Source organism: Balaenoptera ricei, chromosome 2 (genome assembly GCF_028023285.1).
Source record: "Balaenoptera ricei isolate mBalRic1 chromosome 2, mBalRic1.hap2, whole genome shotgun sequence".
Classification (NCBI taxonomy): domain Eukaryota; kingdom Metazoa; phylum Chordata; class Mammalia; order Artiodactyla; family Balaenopteridae; genus Balaenoptera; species Balaenoptera ricei.
The window spans coordinates 168,687,282-168,700,280 of record NC_082640.1 but is presented as its reverse complement, the minus strand read 5'-3'; the positions used below and the strand labels follow the sequence as shown (position 1 = coordinate 168,700,280).

The 12,999-nt window shown below is 31.9% G+C and overlaps 1 non-coding gene across 1 annotated transcript; it reads left to right on the top strand.

Moving 5' to 3' along the window:
* The first annotated feature begins 3,739 nt into the window (after positions 1-3,739).
* Positions 3,740-3,846, top strand: LOC132361762 (U6 spliceosomal RNA). Its single transcript, XR_009502031.1, has one exon. It is a non-coding gene; the product is annotated as a U6 spliceosomal RNA (small nuclear RNA).
* Positions 3,847-12,999: the final 9,153 nt, after the last annotated feature.

The following is a 12,999-nucleotide window of genomic DNA, read 5'->3' as shown; positions in this document are numbered from 1 at the left end:
GCAAGCTCCAAAATCTTGACAACACACTCTCTTTAGAGAGATGACAAAAATCTGTCATTTTCAAAATTGCTCATGGGAATGCAAAATGAAGTGAATCTTATGGAAATTATCTGGAAATATTTAATAAACATCCATAACCTTTTATTATTTTATCCAGGAACCCCATTTCTAAAATTTTGTCATGAACATATTATGCCGAGAGAAAACTTATATACAAAGTTATTTGTAAAAGAAAATATTAAAATCAACACAAACATCCTTCCATAAGAAGTTAATTGAATATACTCCAGTATATTCACAAAATTATATGCTAACAAATCATTTATAAAGAACAAAGTGTCTATAATTTTTTTAAATTTGTGCTTAACCATTTTTTTCTTACTATCCAAAAAAATTTATTTTTGAATCGTTATACAAGTAAAAAGAAGTAAATCTTACAATTCTCTAAATCTATACCTCTCTTTTATTTCTTGATGTATTCCCTTTGTATGTGACAACATCCAGGAGAAAAAAATGTGTGAAATGACAGAAAAAGCTACTCCTTAGATATTTATGGGTGATGTGGAAAAAACAATTATATACAATAAATCTTAAGAGAAAATAAAATTACAATAGCTATTGACACATACATGTAGAAAAATTGTAAGCAAATTTCTAAAGTAGTGATTTGGTGGCTCTTCCTATTAACTGAATCAGTTCCACCAATGTCCAGAAATGTAGAATATTTCCCAAACCTCTCCACTATCTCTATCAAGGCTTTTTAAATTTTGTATTTATGTAAATCAGTGTGAGATTAAAAATACCATAATTATTTAGTTTATGTCATAGATATAATTAAAATAAAGCCAAAAATAAGGTTATATTGCAAATATTTAAAAATTATGGGAAGAAATAAAAATCAATTCTAGTTGATAAAAAGTAGTTTTTGCTTTTTTTAAAGGTCACTGAAAGAGGATAAAGTCTAGATTTAATAAAATATTATAGAGTGATATCAATAAAATTGTTAAGTAAAGAACTCCAAAATCCATTCCTGGATAAAAGCAACTAAAATGCTGGCAAAACCATCAGAATCAACTTTTTGGAACGCTACCAAAAGCAACTTGGAAAGCACTTAAAAAAAAAAAAAAAAGACTGAAGAGTAGTAAAAAGACACAAGCTTTGTATTGTTTTAATCTGCCCTTATCCCATCCCCCACTCCCAAGTTCAGTGGTAGCCATGAAAATAACAGCCCACTGTGTTGGTACCAGTACAAGACAAATTCCTAGAAACACACACTCAACCAAAACTGGGTCAAAGAGAAATAGAAAATTAGAGTAGATCTTTAACAAGTAAAATGATTAAATCAGTTAAAACAAACAAACTTCCAAGAACAATCACAAAACCTAGGATCAAGAAGACTTCACTGGTGAATTCTACCAAGTGTTATAATGAAAAATTAATGCCAATCCTTCACAAACTTCAAAAGAATAAAAGAGGTAGGCATACTTGCTAACACAGTCTATGAGGCCAGTATTATCCTGATACCAAAGCCAAAGACATCACAAGGAAAGAAAACTACAGACCAATACTTTTTATAAATATTAAACGCTCAACAGAATACCAGCAAACCTAATCCAGCAACATATTAAAATGATTACACACCATGACCAAGTGGAATTTATCCCAGGAATTCGAAGTTGGTTCAACATTAAAAAAAATTGGTCAGTGTAACATACCATAGCAACAGATAAAGAAAAAAAAGTGGTAATCTCTATAGATGCAGAAAAAGATCTTGATAAAATCTAACACCCTTTCATGATAAATACATTGAACAAATTAAGAATAGAAGGAAACTTTCTCACTCTGATGAAGGACATCTATGAAAATCCCATACAACTATCATCATACTTAATTGTGAAAGACTCAAACTTTCCCCCTAAGATCAGCTCTAGTCACTTTCATTTAACATTGTACTAGAAGCTCTAGGCAGAACAATTAAGAAAAGGGAAAAAAAGCAACCCAAATTGGAAAGGAAGATGTAAAACTAATATACTTGCAAATAACATGAACTTATATTTAGAAAATCCTAATAAATTCATACATTTAAAATATATTAGAGATAATAACCAAATTCAGCAAATTGTAGGATGCAAGATCAATATAAAAAAATTAGTTGTATTTCTATACACTAGAAATGAACAACTCAAAAATGAAATTAAGAAAACAATTCCTTTTATAATAGCATCTAAAAGAATAATATGTTTAAAGACAAATTTAACCAGAAAAGGGTAAGTGTTGTATACTGAAAATCTACCAAACAGTCTTGACAAAAATCAAAGAAGAGCTAAATAAGTGGAAAGACATCTGTGTTCATGGTTTGGAAGACTTAGTATTGTTAAAATGGCAATAGTCCACAAACTTATTTCATGAATCCAATCAATATCAAAATATCAACAGTCTTTTGGCAAAAAAAAAAAAGTACGATCCTAAAATTCCTAGGTAAATGCAAGAAGCCTCATAGTCAAAGCAATTCTCAAAAAGAACAAAGTTGGAAGACTCATAACTTCAAAGTATACTACAAAGCTACAGTAATCAAAACAGTGTGATTTTGGCATAAGGATAGATATGTAAATTAATGGAAAAGAGTGGAGAGTCTAGAAATAAACCCAAAAATCTATGCCCAATTGATTTTTTACAAAAGTGTCAAGACCATTCAATTGGAAAAAAATAGTCATTTCAACAAATGGTGGTAGGACACCTGACTATCCACATGCCAAGCCATGAAGTTGAATTCCTTTCTCACATTGTATACAAATATTAACTAAAAAATCAAAAGTCTTACAAGGAAAGATAGGTATAAATCCTTGTGACTTTTGATTAAGTAATGGTTTCTTAAATATGATACCAAAAACGTTAACAAAAAAAGAAAAAATAGATAAATTGGATTTCATCAAAATGAAAAACTTTGTGCATCGAAAGATAGTATCAAGAAAGTGAAAATGCAACCCACAAAATGAGATGAAACATTTGTAAATTATGTATCTTGTAAGACTATAGCATCCAGAATATGTAAAAGATACTTATAACTCAACATTAAAAAGACAAATAATCCAGTTAAAAAATGGACAGAAGACTTGAATGGACATGTCTCCAAAGGAGGTATACAGATGGAAACATGAAAAGATGCTTAAAATCATGTCATTTATGATACTATACATAGAAAATCCTAAAGATGATACCAGAAAACTACTAGAACTCATCAATGAATTCAGTAAAGCTGTAGGATACAAAATTAATACACAGAAATCTCTTGCATTTCTATACAGTAACAACAAAAGATCAGAAAGAGAAATGAAAGAAGCAGTCCCATTTACCAGCACATCAAAAAGAATAAAATACCTAGAAATAAATCTATCTAAAGAGGCAAAAGACCTGTACTCAGAAAACTATAAGACACTGATGAAAGAAATCAAAGATGACACAAACAGATGGAGAGCTATACAATGTTCTTGGATTGGAAGAATCAATATTGTCAAAAATGACTATACTACCCAAGGCAATCTACAGATTCAATGCAATCCCTATCAAATTACCAATGGCATTTTTCACAAAACTAAAGCAAAAATTTTTAAATTTGTATGGAAACACAAAAGACCCCAAATAGCTAAAGCAAACCTGAGAAAGAAAACAGTGCTGAAGGAATCAGGCTCCATGACTTCACACTATACTACGAAGGTACAGTCATCAAAACCGTATGGTAGTGCTCACTTTGGCAGCACATATACTAAAATTGGAACGATACAGAGAAGATTAGCATGGCCCCTGCACAAGGATGACACACAAATTCGTGAAGCATTCCATATTTTGTTCCCTTCCTCACCATCCGGACACCCTTTGCTCATCAGCTCCAAAGGAAAAGCTATGGGTCAAAAGCACAACGTCTGGCACTCAATGTTGAAACTGTGATTTTTCGCTATAAAAAAAAAAACAAAAAACGGTATGGTACTGGTACAAAAATATAGATCAAAAGTCTTTTGACTTTTGAAATATAGACCAATGCAATAGGATAGAAAGCCCAGAAAAAAACCCATGCACGTATGGTCAATTAATCTATGACAAGGGAGGCAAGAATATACAATGGAGAAAAGGCAGTCTCTTCAATAAGTGGTGCTGGGAAAAATGGACAGGTACATGTAAAAGAATGAAGTTAGAACATTCTTTAACACCATATACAAAAATAAACTCAAAATGGGTTAAAGACATAAATGTAAGATCTAATACTATAAAACTCTTAGAGGAAAACATAGGCAGAACACTCTCTGACATAAATCGCAGCAATATATTTTTGGATCCACCTCCAAGAGTAATGAAAATAAAAACAAAAATAAATAAATGGGACCTAATTAAACTTAAAAGCTTTTGCACAGCTAAGGAAACCATAAACAAAATGAAAAGACAACTCACAGAATGCAAAAAAATATTTGCAAATGAAGCGACTGACAAGGGATTGATCTCTAAAATATACAAACAGCTCATGCAGCTCAGTATCAAAAGCACAAACAACCCAATCAAAAAAATGGGGAGATCTAAATAGGCATTTTACCAAAAAAGACATACAGATGGCCAAAAAGCATATGAAAAGATGCTCAACATCTCTAATTATTAAAGACATGAAAATCAAGACTGCAATGAGGTATCACCTCACACTGGTCAGAATGGGCATCATTAAAAATTCTACAAACAATAAATGCTGGAGAGGGTGTGGAGAAAAGGGAACCCCCTTGCACTGTTAGTGGGAATGTAAATTGGTACAGCCACTATGGAGAACAGTATGAAGGTTCCTTAAAAAAGTAAAAATAGAACTACCATACAACCCAGCAATCCCACTACTGGGCATATACCTTGAGAAAACCATAATTCAAAAAGAGTCATGTACCACAATGTTCATTGCAGCACTATTTACAATAGCCAGGACATGGAAGCAACCTAAGTGTCCATCGACAGATGAATGGATAAAGAAGACGTGGCACATATATACAATGGAATATTACTCAGCCATAAAAAGAAATTAAATTGAGTTATTTGTAGTGAGGTGAAAGGACCTAGAGTCTGTCATACAGAGTGAAGTAAGTCAGACAGAGAAAGACAAATATCACATGATATCACTTATATGTGCAATCTAAACAAAAGTGATACAAATGAACTTATTTACAAAACAGAAACAGACTCACAGACTTGGAAAACAAACTTATGGTTACCAAAGGGGAAAGGTGGGCGGGAGGGATAAATTAGGAGTCTGGGATTAACATATACACACTACTATATACAAAATAGATAATCAACAAAGACCTACTATATAGCACAGGAAACTCTACTCAATATTCTGTAATAAGCTATATGGGAAAAGAATCTGAAAAAGAATAGCTATATGTACATGTGTAATTGAATCACTTTGCTGTACACCTGAAACTAACACAATATTGTAATTCAACTATACTCCAAAATAGTGTAAAAATTAAATTAAAAAAACATTAGTCTTTAGGAAATACAAATCAAAATCCCAATGAGATACCACTTCATACCCACTAGGATGGCTGTAATATGTAAATGGCAAATAACAATTGTTGGTGAGGATACAGAGAAACTGGAACCCTCATACATTGTGGGAGATGAAAAATGGTACAGTCACTTCAGAAAATAGTTAAAGAAATAGTATCATATAACCCAGCAATTCTATTTCTAGATATCCATAAGTATCAAGGAGAATCAAAAACATACATTCAAGCAAAATTTGTACAGAAATATTCATAGGAACATTATTCATGGCAGCCTACAAATAGAAACAACCCAAAATGGCCATCAACTTATGAATAGATAAATAAAATGTAATAAATCCATACAATATTTTATTTAGTATTTAGCCATAAAAGGTACCGATTTAGCCAAAAAGTATTTAGCAAAAAATGAAGTACTGATACATGCTATGATGTATCTTGAAAACGTTATGCTAAGTGAAAGAAGTCATGTATAAAAGGTCACATAATATATATGAAATGTCCAGAATAGACAATACCATAGAAATAGAAAGTAGATTAGGGAGGGATGAATTGGGAGGTAACAGGTTTCTTTTTTCAAATATTTATAAAAATATTCAGTGATGCAAACACTCTGGAATTAGACAGTAATGATGGCTGTACAACATTGTGAATATTAAAAAAAACACTGAATTTACACCTTAAATGATTTAAACTGTGAATTTTATGTTATATAGATTTTGCATCGATTAAAAATGGTATTATTTTATAGGAAACATAGTTAAATTTAAAATATAAATATATGTAAATGGATATATATTTCACTATTTTATTAATTTATTAAAATTTAAACCATGGAACAGAATGAACAAAATATGTTTAAGGTTCTATATTACCCTTTATACAGAAAATATATATTTAAATAATTATGGACAGTACTTTGTATATGTTGATTTACTATCTATAGTCTATCACTTTTATAAAATTGAGCACTTTTACACTTGAATAATGCTTTCACATATTCCATTTATTGGGCTGAGAAAGATCTAATTCCCATTGCTAATTCACTTCAAAACAAGTAACTGAATAAGGATCGATCTTCTGAGGTGATAGTATACAGCAAAGCAGGAAAATAAGCAAATATTCTCTTTCCTTCCCATACACACTCTTACAGATTATCTCTCCCGAAAACATCTGCTGTCACTGCTGCTTATCTGATCCTCTGTCTCACACCAACATCCATTTTTCAGTCCATAGGCTTCTGCCAGAACTGAATTCACCCAGCCCTGGGGTTGGGCAGGTAACTATGGTCTGGGAAATCAGAGCAATACAATATGCTGGTCCCTGTGATTAAGTCATGGGTGTATGTGTCTCAATTAGAGGAATTAAATGCAGTTAACATTTTGCTTAGAATGTGACCCTATCTGTGCTTTCTAATACTATAGATACTAGCCTTATGTAATAGGCTAGTTGAATTAATTGAAATTAATTTTATTTAAATAAAATTAGCAATTTAGTTTCTTAGTCACACTAGCTTCACTACTCAAGTGCTTAATAGCCACAGTTGTTGGATAATGCAGATAAAAGAACATTTCCATCATTGCAGTAATTTCTATTGGACAGTACTACTATATAGTATTTCTATTGGATATATAGTATGGTATTTCTATAGGATAGTACTACTATAGTTTATCTAGACCAGCAGTATCCAGTGTTAGTATAATGGTAGTTTAAAATTGTCTAGTAATCACATTTTTAAAAGGAGAAGAAAAAACATAAAATATGTTTTAATAAAATATTTTATTTGAAACAGTAAATCCAAAATAGTATCATTTTAAACAGATTATCAATGTAAAATTGTTAATGAGAGATTTTTGTATTCATTTTTCATAGTATCTTCAAAATATGGTGTGTATTTTACACTTAAAGCATATCTCAATTTGTATCAATCACTTTCCAGTTGTTCAATAGCCTCTTGTGACTAGTGGCTAGTATTGGACAGTGTAGATCTCAAAATATGGTGTGTATTTTACACTTAAAGCATATCTCAATTTGTATCAATCACTTTCCAGTTGTTCAATAGCCTCTTGTGACTAGTGGCTAGTATTGGACAGTGTAGATCTAGATGTTATTGCTGGATTTCTCAACCTTACCATTATTGATATTTGGGGATGGATAATTCTTTTTCTTGGGGGGCTATACTGTATGTTGTAAGATGGTTAGTAGCACCTCTGGCCTCTACCCACTAGATGCCAGTAGCCTCCCGACCCAGTAGTGACAAACAAAATATATACAGTCATTGCCAACTGTCTCCTGAGGAGCAAAATTATCCCCAGGCAAGTATCACTACTCTAGGGGAAAAGCTGATCTCCTTTCTTCTGGGAATGCTGGACCAAAGAATGAAATAAACCTAGAGCCATCAGGGCTACCAAGTGGAAGCTGAGTATGAAGCCAACAGGGCAGGAGCCAGAGTACAAAAATGGGAAGATAGGAGTACCAGTGACATTTTTTTAGTCACTTGATCAAGACCCACCTGAATGCTATTGTACCTCTGGATCTTTCAGTGACATAAACAAATACATTTCTTTCCTTGACCTAAGCCACTTTGGTGTTTCTTTATTTGGCAACTGAAATAATCATAACCAATCTGTCATTACAATCTAAATACGCAAAATGAACCCACCAAGTATTTCTACTTCAAAAACTGAAGATGATTAATCCTTCCTCCCACATGATTTATGATAGATTTCAGTATCCTTCCAAGAGTTACCACATACAGAATGGAAGTTATTTTGCCTGCTTTATATTCCAGATAAAAGTATGCAACTGTAAGCCTGGGTATAATTCTTTGCTAAGGTATCTGCATTAACTCGGTCCATTGTTAACAAAATCTATTCACCAAAATTCTATGATAAAACAGGTTGTTTGTATAACCTGAATTGACTATTGCTTTATTTTGATTCCTATAATTTTCAAAAGATGAAAATTATGCACCCAATGTGGCAGTTCCCCCTGGGAGTAAAACTGTAGTATTCTTTATGTGATTCGATTCACTTTTATCTGAGCTGTACTATGTTACCCTCAGATGTACTATGTTACATCTCTAAAAAATAGAGATGTAAACTGAATAAAGCTTTAATAATGGAGTGAACATGTATCACCTTCATTGTGTGGTGTTCTAGGAAAAACACTGGATTTTTCTCTAAAGGGTCTGTTTGATTATCATTAAAAAGTGAAAACGGTGGTTAAGAATCCGCCTACCAATGCAGGGGACACGGGTTCCAGCCCCGGTCGGGGAAAATCCCACATGCCACAGAGCAACTAAGCCCAAGCACCACAACTACTGAGCCTGCGCTCTAGGGCCCATGAGCCACAACTACTGAGCCCTCGTGCTGCAACTACTGAAGCCCATGCACCTAGAGCCCATGCTCCACAGTAAAGAAGCCACTGCCATGAGAAGCCCACGCACCGCAGCGAAGTGTAGCCCCTGCTCGCCACAACTACAGAAAGCCGTCCCACAGCAACGAAGACCCAACGCAGCCAAAAATAAATAAATAAAATAAATAAATTTCTTTAAAAAAGTGAAAACACTTCCTTGAAATAGATTTAGATAAAATAATAATTATTTTAAAAAGTAAGGATGGATAAAAGTGTGACTTGTACAAAGGAAAATTTATCTTAATTAAATCACTTCTTACCAAAATGTCAGGTATTTTACCTCAATCACGATTTTTTCTCCACATAAACTCTGCCAGTACTTTCACGTTACATATACTTCTCAACATATACAATTTGAAACCACTTTTCAAAAGTTACATTAGAAATAGGAGTATTTTGAATAAGAGATATAATGTGTCACTTTTTCTTCTTAAACTTGATATATCTACCACAGGCCAGCACACTTTGAGGCATTTCATTTCTTTGTTCATTTACTTATCCTTTTTATAGAAGAAAGTGAATATGCAAATAATTTTTATAGAGTTATGACCAGAAATAGCCCTTTAGATCAGCTCATGGTCCCAAAAGAACTAATGATAAATACAACAAAATTAGTAGAACGCTTCTTTGCCATAGAAAATGCACAAAATTTTGCAGTGAAATAAAATCATGTCATTCCAGAGACTTTCACAATAGTTAAGAAAAAATTTTGGTTATTTCATTCTGAAATTCGACCTGCTTTTTTGGAATGACTTAGTGAAAAAAAATGAGATATATCTAAAAAATAAAACATTTTTAAGTGTTTAGTAATAACTGAAATAAAAGTGGTACCATATTACATGTCTAAGGAAACTCCTTTTTGAAAACTAAAATATTATTTTTTAATTGCAGTAAACTACACATAAAATTTGCTAACTTAACCACTTTTAAGTGTATTCAGTGGCATTAAATACATTCATATTATTGTGCAATCATCACCACCATCCATCTCCAGAACTCTTCATCTTGCAAAGCTCAAACTCTATACCCATTAAGCAATAACTCCCCATTCTTTTTCCCCAACCAACCCCTGTCAAACACCATTCTACTTTCTATCTTTATGAATTGGACTGTGTACTCTAGGTACCTCATGTAAGTGGAATCATATAGTATTTGTCTTCTTTTAATTGGTTTATTTCACTTAGCATAATATCCCCAAGGTTTATCCATGTTGTAGAATATGTCAGAATTCCTTCCCTTTTTAAGGTTGAACAATATTCTATTGTATGTATTTACCCCATTTTGTTTAAGCTTTATCTGCCAATGGACATTTAGACTGCTTCTATGTTTTAGTTAATGTAAATAATACTGCTATAAACATGGATGTACAGATATATATTTAAGAACCTGATTTCAATTATTTTGTGTATATATTCAGCAGTGGAATTTCTGGACCATATATTGATTCTATTTTCAATTTTTTTAGGAAACACCATACTCTTTTGCACAGCAGCTGTACTGTTTCATATTCTCACCAACAGTGCACAGGGGTTCTAATTTCTCTTCATCTTTTCCAACACTTGTTATTTTCTGTTTTGTTTTGTTTTTTCACATAGTAAGCATCCTGATGAGTATGAGGTGGCCTCTCATTGTAGTTTTGATTTGAATTTCTCTAATGATTAGTGATGCTGACCAGTTTTTCATGTGCTTATTGACCATTTGTATATCTTCTTTTGAGAAATGTCTATTCAAGTCCTTTACCTATTTCTGAATTTTTTTGGTTGTTATTGTTGAGTTTTAGGAGTTCTTTATATACATTCTAGATATTAATCCCTTATCCAAAATATGATTTGTAAATATTTGCTCCCATTCTGTGGGGTGCCATTTTACTCTATTGCTAGTGTATTTGATGCACAAAAAGTTTTTTGCTTTTTAAAAATTTTTCATGATATCCAATTTGCCTATTTTTTCTTTCATTGACTATGCCTTTGGTGTTAGATTGAATGTCATCAAAATTTGGCCCTATGCTTTTTAGTAAGAATTTTGTAGTTTTAGCTCTCATGTTTAGGTCTTTGATGCATTTTGAGTTACATTTTTTACAAGGTGTTAGATAATGATCCAATTTTATTCTTTTGTATATGGGTATACATTATTCCTTGTACCATTTGTTGAAAAGATTGTCCTTTCCTCAGTGAATTGTCTGACACACTTGTTGAAAATCATTTGACTATCTATGCAAGGATTTATTTCTGGACTCTCTGTTCTATATTATTGGTCCATATGTCTGCCTTTATGCCAATGGCACACTGTTTTGATTACTATAGATTTGTAATGAGCCTTGAAATCAGGAAGTGTGAGTACTCCAGCTTTTTTCTTCCTTTTCAAGATTATGTTGGCTATCCAAAGTCCATTGAGATTCCATATGAGTTTTAGGATAAGTTTTTCTATTTCTGCAAAAATACTTATTGAGATTTTGATAAGAATTTTAATATTATAGATCACTTTGGGCAATAATTTTATCTTAATAATGTTAAGTCAATCAATGAACATGGAATGTCTTTCCATTTATGTATTCTTTAATTTCTTTCAGTAATATTTTGTAGTTTTCATTGTAAAAGACTTTCACCTTTTTGACTAAGCTAATGTCTAAGTATTTTATCATTTTTGATGCTATTCTAAATGGAATTTTCTCAGTTTCCTTTTCATATTGTTCATTGTTAATGTATAGATATCAACTGATTTTTTGTGTGTTGACTTTGTCTTCTGCTACTTTGCTTAATTCATTTATTACTTCTTACAGTTTTTTGTGAAATCTTTAGGATTTTCTAAATATAATATCATTTAATTTGTGAAGAGAGATAATTTTCCTCTTCCTTTCCAATTTGAATGCTTTTTATTTATTTTTCTTGCCTTGATGTGGCTAGAACTTCCAGTACTATGTTAAGCAGAGGTAGTAAAAACAGGAATCTTTGCCTTGTTTCTGATCTTAGAGAAAAGTTCTCAGTTTTTCACTATGGAGTTTGATGCTTGCCATGCTCGGAATTTTCTTGTGTGTGTGTGTGTGTGTGTGTGTGTGTGTGTGTGTGAGTTTTCATATATAACTTTTATTATATTGAGGTAGTTTCTGTCCATTTCCTCTTTTGTTGAATATTTTTATCATATAAAGGTGTTGAATTTTGTCAAATGATTTTTTTGCATCAAGATAATCATGTGTTTTTTGTAGTTTGCTAATAAGATGTATTACATTGATCAAATTTTGTACATTAAACCATCCTTGCATCCAGAAATAAATCCCATTTGGTCATTGTGTATAATATTTTTAATATCCTGCTAAATTTAGCTTACTAGTATTTTGCCCAGGACTTTTGTGTTGTTGATTAAGGATATTGGTCTGTAGTTTGTTTGCTTGTTTGTTTACTTATAGTGTCTTTGACTGACTTTGGTGTTAAGGCAAAGCTGTCCTCATAGAATGAGTAAGAAAGTGTTCGCTCTTCAATTTTTGGAAAGTTTGAGAAACATTGGGTTTTTTTCTTAGATGTTTGGTAGAATACAACAGTTAAGCCATCAGGCCCGTAAGTTTTTCTGTGTTGGGATATATTTTATACTGATTCAATCTCCTTACTAGTTATGTGTCTATTAATATTTTCTATTGTGTTGTTATTTAGTCCTGGTAGGTTATTTGTTTCTAGGAATTTGTCCATTTCATCCAGGTTATCCAATGTGTTGGTGAAGAATAGCTCATAGTATTCTTTATAATCCTTTTTTTTTTTTTTTTTTTTTTTTGTAGCATAAGTAGTAATGGCGTCACTTACATTTCTGACTTTGGCAATCTGGGTCTTCTCTCTCTTTCTCTCTCTCTCTCTTTTTTTTAGTCCGTTTATCAATTTTATTATTTTAAAAGAACCAAATTTTTAGTTTTATTGATTTTCTCTATTGTTTATCTATTCTCTATTTTGTTTAGCTCTGCTTTAGTATTAATTATTTCCTTTCTTCTGTCAGTTTTGAAATCAATTCATTCTTCTTTTTCTTGTTCTTGGAGTTGCAAAGTATGGTTATTGATTAGAGCTCT